The sequence below is a fragment of the Condylostylus longicornis genome, unplaced genomic scaffold, assembly GCF_029603195.1.
Source record: "Condylostylus longicornis isolate FDR11 unplaced genomic scaffold, ASM2960319v2 ptg000013l, whole genome shotgun sequence".
NCBI lineage: Eukaryota > Metazoa > Arthropoda > Insecta > Diptera > Dolichopodidae > Condylostylus > Condylostylus longicornis.
In genome coordinates, this window is record NW_026577982.1 from 8,748,443 (window position 1) to 8,764,108 (window position 15,666).

At 21.1% G+C, this 15,666-nt stretch overlaps 1 protein-coding gene across 3 annotated transcripts in view; it reads right to left on the reverse strand.

Annotated features, from left to right (window-relative positions):
* LOC129605340 (LIM domain only protein 3) overlaps positions 1-14,919 on the reverse strand; it is a 150,430-nt gene extending 135,511 nt beyond the window's left edge. Inside the window, exon 1 of one of the 3 annotated variants that reach the window (XM_055515033.1) lies at positions 14,563-14,919. The gene's annotated coding sequence lies outside the window, so the exon portion shown is untranslated. Of the gene's footprint in view, positions 1-13,570; positions 13,838-14,562 lie in introns of those variants that run through there. The other 2 variants (XM_055515035.1, XM_055515034.1) reach the window with 2 other exon arrangements.
* Positions 14,920-15,666: the final 747 nt, after the last annotated feature.

Genomic DNA, 15,666 nt, shown 5'->3' on the forward strand with positions numbered 1-15,666 from the left:
AAACATATTTTTATACTATAATGTTTATTATAGAAAAGAATTTTGAAATAAATTAAAAAACTTTAAAATAGCATAAAAAAATAAAAAATTAAAAGAGAGAGGAAAAAAAACCCTTGTTTTTTTATTCATTTCGAAAAAGAACATGGCAAATAATTAGTGAATTTCAACACTAATTTGATTTTTTTTTAAATTGATTATAATTTTTTAAGTCCTTAGATATACATATTACTTTATACGTATAACAATTATCATATATATAAAAAAAATAAGTACACAATACAATTTAGTATTTTCTTTAAAATTTGTCTTGTAAAAATGTTACTTTTTATAGTATTTTATTTATTTTCGCATTTTGTCGTTTCTGTAATAATTGAAATTCATCTTTGTAATTTGTTCTTAAAATTTCTTTAATTACAATATTATAATGACGTACGTAATTACATTTGAATGTTCCAAATACTAAAAGAAATTAACATTGCGTATACAAATATGAAATCACAATGTTATAAGAAAAATAAAAATTGAAAAAAAGAAAAAAATATATAAATGATCCTATAAAATAATGATTTTGTTCATGCTAATTAAGAGATAATTAAAAAGAAAAAAATCTAAGTCGAATGAATTTTGATGAAGTCCATTATGACAATTAAATTAATAAAACTTGTGTAATTTAATTTTATAAACGCAATAGATTCCTTCACGCAGTCGCGACGCACTGTTACCCCAGCTTTAAAAATCGAGAAATCTAATTAAAACTTATGCAGGGTGCCTAAATTTCATTTCCGAGATTTTCTCGATCCATATAAGTTACAGTTGAATGCGGTTAAGAAAAATATAATTGAAAACATAAACAAAGTTAAACATTATTTTTGTAAATTTCGCTTCGGGGAATAATCGTTTCATTGCTCCTTTCTGAATTCAGTCTTTTGAAATTTCAAACATCAAAGGTTTGAAATTTCAAGTGACTGAATCATTTATATGAATTATTTGTTTCATCATTTATATTAAATTGTTTGCAAATATTTTTTGATTTTCGATACTATGAAACGTACGATATTGCTCCTTACACATAACGGATTAAGAACTTATTTTTTTCAAATCAATATACTTATCTTGTATTTTTGTCGCTTCAATTTATAAAAATTGATGGAGATAATTTGAAATTATTTAAAAAAAAAAACCAACTTAAAAAATGTCTGCAATATTGTCAATTTTTTTTAACAATCTGAAATAAATTTGACCAGTTGAATTTTATGAGTTTGTAATATTATCAATTAACAATTTACAATTAACCACTTCCAACTATAAAACCAAAAAAAACTATGTTAATAACTCAGTGTTAAATCTTTAAATTACTTCAAACCAATTTATTTTTATGCTCGATCTAAATATCAGTTTGAAATTATTAAGATTTTTCTTGAATTTCCTCTTTTTTTTCTCTTATTTTATATTTCAAAATTTTTAAACTTTTATTCAAAAATGCATCAACTCACAGTATCCATTCGTGAAAATATTTTATTGAAAAATGTTAAGTACTTATACATTGTAAATAATTAAGAATGTTCAAGAATGTAAAGTAAAAAAAAGGAATAAACAAAGAAAAAAAACGAGAAATATCTAAAGGAATTTTTATTTAATTAAATCTATACGATGTAAATATTTGAAATTATCGAATTAATTAAGATGCATTTCCAATATAGTACAAGCTATTAAAATTTATATACAAACATACGTAATTGCGACATCGCACATTGCACACTTATTTTAATTAAAAAGTAAGTGACACAAGAGAGTAAACAGTTTGCGATTGTAAGAATTTATTTGCACTTCATGGAATGCAAATATATTTGACCGTGTCCGTTTTGTATAATACGAGTATGTCATTATATGTGTTTATTAAATTCAATAAGTTTACAATGCCAGTCAAAGATCGTGAATATGCAAAGCAAAAATTAATTATTTCGTTCAAAAATGTCATTCGTTCACTTCAGTTCTTCAAAACAAATTGCCCTGTCAACAGCTATTATTACAAGTTTATTGACAAATAAAGAATTTTCGATATTTGAAAACTATTGAATTAGGGTAAGGAATTTAATTTTGTACTTTGGCCACTTTAAACTACTGAACCGTTTAGTTCTTCCGGTTCATTGTTTCATAAAACATTAAATCTTACACACGTCTTTGCATTTCGTTTATAAAGCATTTTTGTGTAAACACAATTTAATATTTTTACGTTTACAATTTTCATAGATGAAGTGAAAAAGAAGAAAACCAAAAAACTTTTTCTTACACCACTACTTGTTGACATAAAAAGTATACAATGTACAAACAAACATACACATTTTCTTTGGAAAAATTTATAAATTTTAATTAAATTTAATTGTAAATAATTTGATAATTTATTGTAAATATTGAAACGCATTACATTTTAATTTATTATGTCTTGAAGTTTTTTCATTTTTTTTACATTTTGATTGAATTTTTATTTATTTTTTTGTAAAAAAATTGCAATTTAATCGGTCTTTGACACACTTAAGTTTTAAAAACACAAAAAAAAAACGAAATCAAAAAATTTTAATTAATTTAATAATTAATTAAAAACTTATGATCTTGAAAACAAATTCAATATTATGTACGTACACACATGTACATGTATATAAATCAACTAGTAAAAAATTCAATTAAAATTCTTGTTATCGTTTTACTGCTTTTGTTATTATACACTTGTATAAAAAAAAGCGTGACTGACTAAATAATAAGTATTGACTGAGTAAATATGTAATTCCATAGTGTCCGGTTATTTAAAAGGGATAGTTGGTAGTCTTATTTATTGTACAAATTTCTTAGAAATGCCAAGCATAACTATCTATATCGAGTACTTATCTACATCACGTACAGTAAATTTAAATTTTGCATTTGACATTTTATATATAAAATTATTTTATTAATACATATAATAATAATATATTGAACCTCAATTACGATGCGATCTACTCTCAATTACGATCTGTTGAATTTATACGGTATATCTCTCAATTACGATCTGTTAAACTTTAATTTAGGATTAAACTTTAATTTAGGATAAATACATGTGAACCTGCGTTTACAAATAACATAAAATCTACGACTAAACAAAGTCTGAGATTGTTTATATATCAGACTAAAATTATGTGATAAAGCTTCACGTCAAATTTATTTTTACGTCAAATTTAATAATTTTTTCTACAAATATTATATCCAAAATAAAAATTAGCTTTTTGGGAGTTTGGAACATCTCGAAAAAAATTTATTGTTGTCGTTTTTAAAAAATTTGTAAAAAATTTGACAATAAATCTAATAAGAAATTTTACTTGTCAACAGACAAAGTCTGATGAAAACAGTACCCAAGAATTAAAAACGAATGCAAATAAAGTATGTAAATAGAATTGTGTATTTGTTTAAGAAATTTTTCCAATAAATTAAAACCGGACGTAAGAAAAAAAAATTTAATCATTTTTTTTATATTTGATATTTTAATTATCACTTAAAGTAAATATTACTGAAGTGCAACTTTATTTATAATATAGCAATCAACATTAAAATTAATAAATTCTTAAAATAAAATTAAAATTTCAATATAGTTCCCTGTGACAAGCTTAAAATTTATTTAATAAATATTTACTTAATATTAACATTTAATTTAATATTCGTCTCGAAATAATGTAATTTTGTGAATTAATTTTATAAAATTTTTAACATCTAAATGTGATTTTTCTCACTCTAAATTTGACTGATTTCGACAATATATTGAATGCTACACCTAATATGGGAATGACGTTTCAGTTATTAACACATTCCAGCAATATGTTTGTGTTGTATAATATGTACATACGTACATATATAATGCAAATATTTACGCGGAAAATATAAGGGAATTTAATTTAAATTGTAACAAATAACAAGCTGTACTCAAAATTAAAGTAATTCAATGTAAAGTTACAGATATTGCAGAAAATTTGTTATGTGGATTAATAAATTATTATTGATATGCAAGTGATGTGTGTGTTTTAATAAAACATGTTTCGTGGCTGCAAATCATATTTGCGTATATAGATTACAGTTATGACTTGTTGCTTTCAAACCTCCTTTAGTCATGCAAGTAACCGATGTCTTCAATGGGTAAGGAATCTGTGAAACAGTAGGAATAATTACAATTTACCGCAAGAGTGCAATCTATTTCTGTTTCGATATTATATTTAAATTTTATTTCAAAAATGCTGAAGTTCATCTATAAAGCTAGTAAGTGTTTAAAAAATAAATTTTATGAAAAACTACTTAAAAATTAACAGATCGTAATTTTTTTTTTTAATTTTGCTTTTCTTTGAAGTTAAAGAAAAATAAATCTTTTTTTCTGTTTACGCTTCAAAATCTTATCTTTATTTATATTATATAAACAAAAATATTAATGGAATTTTTTGTAAAATATTTAAAATATACAGTGTACAATACGTTTTCATCTTGAAAATATCTTTTTAAAATAATTTTAAAAAAATAATAATTACATTTATTTTAGTACCAATCAGAATTTTAATAAACATCCAAGATTATTTAAGAAACTATAAGATCCAAACTTAAAAGTAAATAATATTTTTCTACATCAAAAATATAAACGCTATTCTACCTTGACAGGAGTGGAAAATAATTGAGAGGTATTTTATACTGATATTTGTTGTGTTTGTCCATTTTTAAACTCAAAATTTTTACATATTGCAGGTTTGGCATTTGCTTTTCTTAGAAAATATAAGGTCATCCAAGTTGCAATTCCATAACAAATATGCTCAAAGTCTCCAATAATTTAGACTTCATAGATTGAAAGTCTTTTTTATATAGGCTAAGTTAGTTGGAAGTTTTATATACTTTAAATGCTATATGCAACTTGACTTTTGTTTACTCTATCTATTAGCGCTAGCCTATGCAAGAGAATAATTGAGAGGAGTAGTCTGGCTTTATTCTGGTAAATGGTTTCAAAGTTTTATATAAAAAATAAATAACATCCTAAATATTTAAATTTGTAGGCTGTTTTTGGAGATTATGACATTATTACATACTTATTTATAACAAAAGCTTCAATAATTGGATTTTAATTATAGCTGTATTTAACAGGTTAAACGATACTTAAAATTGTTACGCCCACAATACTAAATTATAATGGCATTTAAAAGGTATGTAGAACAAAAATTTACTGCTTAATTAATATATTTTATAATCATATGTATTTATGTAACACGCATGAGTTTAGAATTAAGTAATTATTATTCATATATGTACATGTTTATATAACAAAATTCATTCCAGCAGAATTAATTTGTGATTATAAAATTATATAATTCCATACAAGTAAAATTGCAAATCCTTTATATTTTTATTGAATTTTTAATATTATAATGAGGAAAATAATTGTTGTTAATTAAAAAATTAACAATTCAATTAAAAATGTTCTATAAGTAAGCATTTGAATTACAAGCAAAGTAAGTTAGCAAACAATCAATAATCGAATCTAATTAAAAGTTACAAATCAATGTAAAATAAAAAAAAAATCTAATTAAAAACCAAAAAAAAAATCAACGATTTAATTAAATGCCGCCGTTTTTTTTCTATTTCTTTAATTTATTATTCAAACTTTCCTATTAATTAAATATTTTTAAGTATTTTAAGTTAGTGTAATACATACTAAGTAGTCAGTTTGCGTTTATATGCAATTATATATTTGTATATAAAATCTTCAAGCCCACATATAAGTAAAATGTATAAGTGTATATTTTTTATTTTAAATTAATAGAAATATTTATTTATACAAAACTTGAACTCAATTAATATTAAATTACTCAAAACGAATTAATTTTCATTGCAATTTAATTTTATTTTAAATTTGATTTTCATTTTTCATAAGTAAATATTTTTAATGTTCATTATATATATTATTACTTATATAACTTGTTATAGAAATAGTAAATAATAAAATAATATTGAATTTAGGCAAATATTTGTGCATGTATTTAGTGCAATAAATTTGAGATCAAAAACAGATGACATTTATAGATTATATTTCAGATTAGTAATAGTTTTTAATCACGTACAGAGCACAATATAAAGCTTTTTAACAAGTGAACAAACTGGAGAGAGGATTGATTCCTTTATTCATTTAACCATTATTATTGTTTTATTTTGATCCTACAACTAGTAAATTTGGCTTTCATCCCTAATTTCGATTTACAATTAGACTCGATTTACAACCAAATATTTATTGTTAGTTTTCTTATATGTACAAAATATGAAAATGAGTATGATTTTAATTAAATTTTTTTGGACTAATTACAATTCTACTATGTTTTAGCATGTAATATTTTACGGTAAAAGACAAAATTTAATATGATTTGTGGTATAAATTCGAATGAGTTTAAAAATGAGTTTAAAAAAATTAATTTAAATAATTAAAGGATTTTTAAATTGAGAGTTGCATAGCTTTAACCACTTTAAAGTTTTATTTTATATAAATTTTCGCCTTTCTCTTTGTTGATTTAATTTTACAATAAATAATTTCTGATAAGATTATTCTCACTTCTTTTTTATTTTAAATTGGGAGAGTTTGAATCAAAATTTTGTTGTATACATGTATGATTTTTGCTAATTATTGATGTAGTACCCACATACCCTTGTATGTAATATAGAATTTAATTAAATTTTTCCTCTAAATCTTTGAAAATTGCTTTACTGAAAATTAAATTTTGAAACATGCAATAACAATTTTCTTAAAATACGAATTATATATAAGTACTATTTAATAATAATTATTTTTCAAAATCTCATAATTAAATGCAATTGAGACTTAAACAATTGATTGTGTATATACGATAATTAAAAAATATCAGTAGAACCAATTATTATTTTTTTTTTTTTGTAAAATACAATTATTTTTTTTTCTTACATTTCATTATTGTGTTATATATAGGTGCATTTAATTATCACATTATTATTATATTAAAATGTTAATAATAACACAATTACTCTCATTGTATATTGAGAAAAAAAAATAAAACTTAATTTCACAAATTAATACTGTATGAAATTAAGATTTTCTTGCTTTAATAATCATAAGCATAGTTTTATGTAACGTTTTAATTAAATGTACTTATACAATCATTTAATTTTAAATTCAAGAAAATTAATATAATTATTTAAATTGAAATAAAAATAATGGCAATAATTGGCCAATTCACCTAATAAATTGAAATTGGAAAAAAATAAGGAATAATCATGAAAATATTATAAAAATTAAATTCTCATGTATGTATGTTTGTATAGCATGTTCAACTAGATACAAGTGCAACCACTTACACATTCTGTATAAGAGAATCTAAAAATCTGCTCTAAAAATATGCAATTAAAATCAATATAATATTTTAGTTTTCGCGTTCTCCTTCTTCCGTTCTTTAAAAAGAATATTTAAAAATAAAATTTAATTTAAATAAAAAAATAATGTAATAAAAATAATCAAATTTTAATTGACATTTAATTTTTTTTTTATAAGTATAAGAAATTCAAAACAAGAGTACAAAATTTTTATTTTAAAAAATGTAAGTAAAAAATAATCTCTGTAATTGTGACAATAATTGTGAGGGCGACCCATGTATACGAACACTTCAAAGGATTCATTGAAAAATATTACATATAGAAATTTTTTTTGCAATTGAATAATAAAATATATTATTTGCCTAGAAATATGCAAGTGTATTGAACGTATTAGGAATATATTGTAAAAATCATTGCAAAATTTGCATCTAAATTTTATTTAAATCGATAAATTAGAATATAAATTTCTAGTGCGATATAACAAATTACATATTTAACATCGTTTTCCAAAGCTGTATTCGATGGAAGGTAATCCGTGTAAATAAGGCATTTTACGTGCCATCAAAAAAATTCTCAAAACTTGTCGGATCACATGATTTTGACAACAAAAATATTTAATAGCCGGCAAAATTGGATGATCAGATTAGAATGTGCGATTCGATTATTTAAAAATTTCAAAAATTGTGACTTATTATTGAAAAAATTAATCGTCTTTGACAGAGACGTTATAAATGTGCGAAGAGACAAGTTAAGCGTCATTAGCCGGTATGATAATTTTATAAGAAATTAGAAATTTAATTGTACATAATAACTATTAATTAATAAACTATATATTGCAACTTTTTTTTTGAAATTTTGTACGCAAACCCTGCCCACATATGTAGGTCCACAAACTGAACAAAATAATTATTATTGATGAAAACGCATAAAAATAATAAAAAATATTTTAATTTTTTTTTCTTTTTAAATATATTTTCAATTTTTTTTCTTTACTAATTCGTTTTTGATTGTTATATGCTTACAAATTTTATTTTTCTTTGATTCTTTAAGTCTTTTAAATTATATATTAAGATATTAGTATTTTTTTGTTCGGGAATTTTATGACATTTTGAATACCGTATAATTTTTATGAGGTTTTTTGTACCCATACACACACACTCACAAAAAAATTAAATATATTTTTAATGATTATCGAATTTTTATTTTAATAACCCAATCAATGATTGCCCAATAGTGTTTATTAGTATGCAATTTATATGCGCGCGTTAATGATAAAATCTTAAATACTTATGAGATTTTAATGAATAAAAAAATATCAAAAAAAGAAAAACAAAATTAAAAGAATTTTTTTTTCATTTTTAATTAGTTTGAATTTTTTTTTTTCTTAAAAATTTATTTAATACTTTTTAATTCGTTAATTTATATGCAATTTTTGCATGTTAACATTTTGAATAACTTCAGCAGAGATATGCATTCTTACTCGTATATTTTTTGTAATATTTGAAAAAAGAATAAGCAGTTATTTTTTATTTTTTTATGGTTAAAATAAAAAAACAAATTAGTTGTGAAACAATGGTAAATGAAGAGAGCAAATTTTCATTGAAAATTTTTAATTACAAGAAAAATAGCTAGTTAATTAAATAATATCAAAGGATTTTTTGATTAAAATTGCAATTAAAGAAAATATTTTTTTGACAGCACGAAAATATGCAAAAATATTTTGCAAGTATATGTAAGAAAACTCGATTTTTAATGATTCAATAAAATAATCGATTATTTGAAGATAAAAATCGGTGGGATAATAAAAATAAAACTTCAATAATGTCAAAGTAATTTCTCCATTCAAATTGGTAACACTGTCATTTCTGTCATTTTAATGAGAAAATTTCAATTTAAAGTTCAAGATTTTTATATTAGTTTCGATTCGTTTCACACATTTGAAATATTGTTATAAATACATAGAACCGAATATTGAACGAACTTTTGTGCTAAAATTATTTAAATTCAAAATATCAAAATATTTTCTTATTATATTTGCAGTTATTGTACTTTTAGTTTATTGTGACTAACTAAAAAAATTCATTAAAAAATGCCATCTAGAGTAAAAGATATGAAACTTAATTAGATTTAATTACTAATCATAATATTTTGCAGAAATAATTTCGAATAAACACAATTTTAATTGAGTTAGTTTAATTACATGCCAGAATTATTTACCTTGCAGTACAATTGTGTAAAATCTATAATTTAATGTAAGTGCAATTTGTAATCATTATCGGTCTGTTATCGCTGTATAACTTTTTTCCAAAGAAATTATGTTCTTAACTGGATGGCAAATGGGCAGACTAAATCAATTTTTAATTAATAATAATAAATATAAATGCTATCAATTGTAAAATACTAAAGTAAAATATTATCAATTATTTTATCTTACGAAAATGTACTAAAAACAATATTATAAAAACCAAAACATAAATATTAACGTTAAAAACTCGAAAATTAAAATAAAAATAAAGAAAACAAAACAAAAGGAAAAAAAATTTAATATATTTTTTTTTTATTCCTTTAAATTGGTCACGATTTTCTGTTATTGTAAAATAATTATTTAATTTTCTTATAAAGCGATGAAGACTACATTAATAACACACATGTCAAACAGAACGAAAACGAGACGTAATTATTTTGTATGAACACACAGTTACATATCGTCATCATCATCATTTTCAAAATCGGGTATACATAATCAATAATCAATATTATTTTACAGTAGTAAATTGTATATGTATATATAGTACATATACATATTATTCATTTCTTCTGTAATGACATTTTGATGGGATATAATTGAATGATAACGCGACTATAAGTATATAATTTAACAGTAAAAACCGATAGATTAAAAAAAAAAATTCCTTCTTTTGCGAAAATGAATGCGAAAAGTCAAAAAGAAAAAAAAAGTAGAGATAAAAAATAAAGTGTCATCTATACGTTTCTCATATTTTTATTTGATATGGTATCATCGCAGTTAACATTTTTTTTTTTTCAAAAAATTATTTTCACTCGACTTAAAGAAACTATATGTACAATTATGTGTTAAGGTACATAACCACTTAATTATACACTTACTTTTTTTTTAAATTTTATTGCAATTTCATTAAAAAAGGCAAACATTCAGAAATATTAAGTAAAAAAAAAGGCAAACATTCAGAAATATTAAACAATTGAAACAAGATATAAAATTACTGTTTTAAATTAAAACCGGGAAATAATATTTGAAACAATTTATAATATCACATAATTGACATTTGATCTATTAAGATTAACTGCAATATTAACATTATTTTGACATTAACTTTTATGTATGTCACGTTAACTATTTAACTTAATGAGTACATATACATATTATATGTATGTAAAAGTTTAAGTGCATTTTACACAATAAGATTAATGTATGAAAGAGAGTTCCAAATTTGGTGCAAATAAATCTGTCAAATACTCTTATAATATAATTCATTTTGAAGTTAAGGACATCATATAAAATTGACATTATTTTACTTGTAATCTCTTTCAATAAGCACAGTTTTGATTTGAAAAGAAATGAAATTTTGTTGAAAAATTTTAATTGTTGACACTCAGTTATACTCGCAATTACGAATATCAATTATAATTTCGAAAATCTTGGATATCTTATGCTCAATTTCGAATTATAACTATACATTCCCTAAACATAACTTATTTAATACCAAGTATTAATGAATGTATAGTTAGTGTATACCACAAATTCTTTCAATATTCAAATACAGGTTTGAAATTCCTTGAACTCTTGCAAAAAATATGCTGCTTTAGATATGCTTATATTTTGTGCAAATTTCCGTCGGCTTATATAAAAAACTGTTAAGGAAGTTTGGAGCTTAAATTTATGATTAAAAAAAATTTTCGATAATTAAGTAATTAATTTTCTTAGTTTTGAAAATGAACACATATTCTAATCCGATTTGAGACTAAAAGTTTAATTTTCATTAAAGAAGTGGGTTTAATCATTTTCGAATCTGGATTCTAAAATAATGAAATAAATTTTTATTGAATTTTTGCAACATTCAACAAAAATTTTTCCTTTCCAAACAAAATTCCCTCCTTGTATGACTCATAAAATTAATTATTTGCATAATTTTCATCTATATAATTTTAATTTGAATTAATTAGTCCTTCAATGCAATCCTACAACTATTAATTAAATTTTAAAATTAAAATATTCTCATTGTAAAATTTCATATAAGCGTGAATGTATACAAGCAACCCATAAATTTATTTAAAATTCTCAAAATTAAATATTTAATAATTAATTGCAATTAAAAAATATATTCAAATAAAATTTTAATAATTTAATTTAGTAATTAAATTTAATTACATGAAAATATATATATATATATTTATATATTATGTATATAATATGCAATTAAACTGACAATTATTTTCTCTTTTAAATATTTTAAAATTTAATTAATTTTCATTTTAAAATTAATTAATGAAATGGCACGAAACTTAAATTAGGTATATACAATAAAATTTGTCATTTCAAGAAAAAAAAAAAATTTACCATAAAATTTTCTTATTTTTAATTTGCCATAACTTTTTTCAAAATGAATTTTTATTTTAATTAATGATTTCTTTTTTGTTTTTTATTGTTTTTAGAAGAGCTACATTTTTAGTAATTAGAATTTTGAATTTTTAATTTAAAAGTTTATTCTATTGTAGTTCATACTTAAAATTAATTAAACCATAAACTACAAATATTTTAACTATAAATATGAGAAAGCGTCCAAATAAATAGAGAGACGCTTTGTCTAAATTAGGCACAAATTTGTTATAATTACGTGCCTATATGTGTACGTATATGTAGGTATAAATTCGAATATAATATTATTGTTTTAACAATTTGTTTTTTTCAATCATTAGATGTCACATTTATTTATTGAACAGTTAAATAAATATTAATTTTATAAGAGAATATACTTGAGAAATTAATAAAAATTAATATCATTAGACTCTTTATAGGTCATTGTACTCTGTTTGACCTAAATAATGAAGAGAGATGAACAATTTATTACTTAATACGAATTTTTGCTTAATAGCATAAGTACATGTAAAATCGTACTAGAAACTTTATTCTTTTAAAAAATATTTTGTTTTCTCGATTAAGATAAACTGACATTCAATCAAGTTATAGACAATCGAATCAATTTGATTTGGCGATTTAAATGACACACAATATTATTTCATAAATGACGTAACTTGCGTCAATTTGACACATTTTGCAATGTTTATTATGAATTCCTCAATTTCACCCGAAGTCAATTTGACTTATTGAGTATAATAGATTCAGCAATACTTACAATTTGAATTGCTGAATAAAGAAGACAGCAGAAAAGTATAACATGCTTTTAGTTAAATGCCCTAATTTCTGCATAAACATAATCGAAATTCAGCAAAATCATATTTTATTCAAAAACTTTAGCATGGTAGCTTAATTGTTGCTGTTTATATCGGCGGTTCTCTTAAAAAATATTTTGCAATAAAATCACTGCGTAATAAATATTATACATACGCTTTTTAACGCTTGTCATATTTTACAATCTAACAGCAAGGTGACTAACCATCTAACTAACAAAATTTTTAATAACACCGCAAATTTTAAATCCTATAAAATATTAAATTGTCAATGATCAAACGAAAAAAAAAAATGAGATCAAACGGTTTTTTTTATGGTGGCGACATCTTAATTGAAAAAAAAAACAAAAATAATTTTTTTTGAAAAATTCATTTCAATAAAATTTAGTTAACAATTTCCTTAAGTAATAAATTAAAAATTATATTTTTATATTTTATTTAAAAGGAAAATTATTATTATTTGTTTAGGAAGAAAATTGAGGTACAATCATTGAGAGGGATCAATGCGCTATTCTTGATTTAAAAACGCCATTCTAAATTTTAAAATTTTCTTTAATAAGATGGTTCAAAACGTCAAAAAAACGTCAAATTAGTAAAATAAGGAACCACCACTCACATAATTATAAAAATATTTTCTATAATTTCATTATAGAAAAATTTTCTTTTATAATTTCTTTTAAAAAATTTAATTTTTTTCAATTTCCTAAAAAATATTTTTGTTTTTGTTTATAACCTGTTTACTATTTATTTATCTGTGTGTATGTATTTTATTTTTTCTTAATATTAAATTGTGGCTCCTATTGTGTTGTATTTTTAATTTTTTATTTATTACTTAAAAAATTTTTTTTTCTTTATAAATTTCCACATAATTTTTCTCTTTGATTTTTTTCACAATTTTCACAATATTCTTATACCTACTTTATATTATTAAATAACAAATTAGTTATTCACTTATATTTTTTAATTTTATTTACTTTTGAAAATTTTTTTGAAAAATTTTCCCACAAAATTTTTATAGAGGCGCAAAGTAATAAAATAGGCAAAAAACTAAAAAAAAAAAATTATGAAAATCACTTAATTGAATCGCTTTAAATTCTTTAACTAATTTAATTTAATAATTTCAAAAAAAAAATATATTTGTAAATATAATATATATATATATATATATATATATATATATATTATACAAAATATAATAAATATTCTTTTGATAATAATTTAAAGTGACAATTTAAAAGCTTTTAATTTTTATATTCATTCATTTCTTCTTTTATTTTCACACTTCTTTTAATTTTAAAATTCTTTTTATCTTAAATAAAAATCACCCATATGTTGTTGATTTTTTATACAATATATTTTTATATTTATTTCTATATATATATTGTTAAATTTTATATTAAATATATTTATTTATTTATTCACAATAATATAGTGTGATATACAATTGTACTGTATATACGTATATTATACGATAAAAATTGTTTTTATCGTATTTAATAAATAATTTTACAACAAAAACAAAATATCAAAGAAATAAGTAACTAGGAAATTAAATGATAATTTTATATTTTTATATATTTTCTTTATTATTTTCTTTTAAACTGCGAATACTATTAAAATTATTTATTTCCTATTTTATAATTTATTTTTTTATCGTTATATTTACTCGTTTAATATGAATACAATTAAATTATACTCTATTCTTTTAATGTAATTATTACTTACTTGATTTATAACACTTATTTTTAATATTGTATTTATGTAGTTATAACTTTTAAACGACTAAGTATTTTTCTTTTGTTTATTATTTTTATTTCATATAAGTGTGTAATATGAGAATGATCGTTATACGATCTGATCATATGTTTCGTAAATACCGTTATTATGTGTATTTAATTATTTTATATTACGATATTATGAATTTTATATATTTTATTTATGATTATTGTATTCTCTATTAATTATTTTCTATTTGAAATAGAACAACACAATAATTATACATATACCAATTATTAATTTTTTTTTACAAATCGGAATATTTTTTTTTTTATAATTTCGTTTAGCACAAAAAAAAATTATTAAATACACAATCAAATCAACCGCTATAGTCGACGTACTATCGTCGAATAAACTAAAATAATATATTGTATAAAAATAGCCGGTAAAGTAATAATAATAACAATAATAATAATAAAATGAAATAATATTGTTGTTTTTTTTTTATTTTATTACTACTTTTATAAAATTTCCAATACATGTTTAAATTATATTTGTATATATACATTCGTATACATATTATAAATTGTAATTGTATTTAATTATAATATTATTTTTGCATTATATTATATTTGTTTATATAATTTTTTGCAATTTAAATAAAAATTATTATTCATAATCGTAAATCGTAATAGAAGTTTCAATAAAAATATTATATATGTGTGAGTGATTTGTTTACTTGCATTTACTGTTAATTAATCTTTATTTGTATTGGAATTGGAATGAAAAATATTGAATGTGTGTTAGTAAAGGTATGATAGTGTTTGTTTTAATTGTATTGGACTTGTAGGACATACAATGAAATTTCTTTTACAAACACAATTGTAATATAATTTTTATTTTAATTTGTGAGATTTGCGATTTTTTCTATTTACAATTTTTGTGTTATTATAAAATATTTATAACATTTTCTAAATAAGATATTATTTATTAAATTGCAAGAATTTTTTAAAACAAATTTTTTAAATTCATTATTCGAATAATATTGATTTTATCTCTATATAGTTTTGGATTATATCAAATTCTTGGTAAAATTTACTCTTAATTCTTTTA